Below are 1,419 nucleotides of genomic sequence, written 5' to 3' on the forward strand. Positions count from 1 at the left end.
ATGAAGCTGAATATCTCTTTCCTAGCCACCATCTGTCAGAAACTCATTGAAGTGGACAATGAAGGCAAAGCTTTGAACTTTCTGTGAGAAGTGCATGGTCACAGAAGTAGCTACTGATGCTCTGGGTGAAGAGTGGAAGGGTTATGTTTTCTAAATCTGTGGTAGGAATAGCAAATGGTTTTCCATGAATCAAGGTGTCTTGACCCAGGGCAGAGTGCATCTTCTCTTAAATAAGGCGCATTCTTGTTATAGATCAAGGAGAACTGGAGAGAGGAAGCACAAGTCTGTTCATGGATGCATTATGGATGCCAATCTGAGTGTTCTCAACTTTGTTATTGTAAAAGAGGAGAGAGGGGCCAGTGGTGGTGGCGTTGGCGGCGATGGCGGCGAAGGCGGTGGTGGCGGCGGCGGCGGCGGCGGCGGCGGCGGCGGCGCATGCCTTTAATCCCAGCACTCAGGAGGCAGAGGCAGGCGGATCTCTGTGAGTTCAAGGTCAGCCTGGTCTACAGAGCGAGATCCAGGACAGGCACCAAAACTACACAGAGAAACCCTGTCTCGAAAAACCAAAACAAACAAACAAACAAACAAACAAACAAAACAAAAAAAGAGGGATATTCCTGAACTGACAGATACTGTTGTGCTTCAGTGGTTGGGATCCAAAAGAGCTAGCAGAATCTGAAAGCTTTTCAATTTCTCTAAAGAAGATGATGTCCACCAATATGTTGTCAGAAAGTCCTTGAACAAAGAGGTAAGAAGCCCACCCAAGATTCAACATCTTGTTACTCCACATGTCCTGCAACATAAATGCCTATATATTGCTCAGAAGAAACAATGCACTAAGAAAAACAAGGAGAAAACTGTAGAAAATGCTAAACTTTTAGCCAAGAGAATGAAGGAAGCCAAAGAAAAATGCCAGGGACAGATTGCCAAGAGATGTAAGCCATCCTCGCTGAGAGCTTCTACTTATAAGTCTGTGTCCAATAAAAAATAAAAGCCTTTAAGAATAACAAATAAATGATTCAACATTGAAAAAATAGAAGATGATTTTTTTCTCTATGTAAGTAAAATCTTAGGCAGAAAAAGTAGGCAGAAAAAGACTGGTATAAAAACTTTTTAAATTATTGGTGTTCCATATTCTTTTGTGTTTCTCTCATCCTTTGTCTTTAAGGTCCAAAATGGTAGCTCAAGTTCCAATCACCACTTCTAGATTCACGGAATGAAATACAAATGGACAAGGGGAAAGAAGCTATTATTTTATCTTTTAAGAAGGTGTTCTAGAGGCTTCCATACAGCTATATTTATAGCTCATTGGTTAAAACATATATTAAACATATAGAATAGTGTCTGTGCTGGAAATGTAGTCTTATGAGTGGCTGTGTGTTTATCTGAGAATCAGTTTTATGACAAAGAAAGGCAGAT

General features: G+C 40.8%; 1 pseudogene; it reads left to right on the forward strand.

The window, feature by feature from the left end:
* On the forward strand, positions 1 to 991 carry LOC128114637 (40S ribosomal protein S6-like; annotated as a pseudogene).
* Positions 992 to 1,419: the final 428 nt, after the last annotated feature.

This window comes from Peromyscus californicus, unplaced genomic scaffold, assembly GCF_007827085.1.
Source record: "Peromyscus californicus insignis strain IS unplaced genomic scaffold, ASM782708v3 Scaffold_10__1_contigs__length_136768540, whole genome shotgun sequence".
NCBI classification, from domain to species: Eukaryota; Metazoa; Chordata; class Mammalia; order Rodentia; family Cricetidae; genus Peromyscus; species Peromyscus californicus.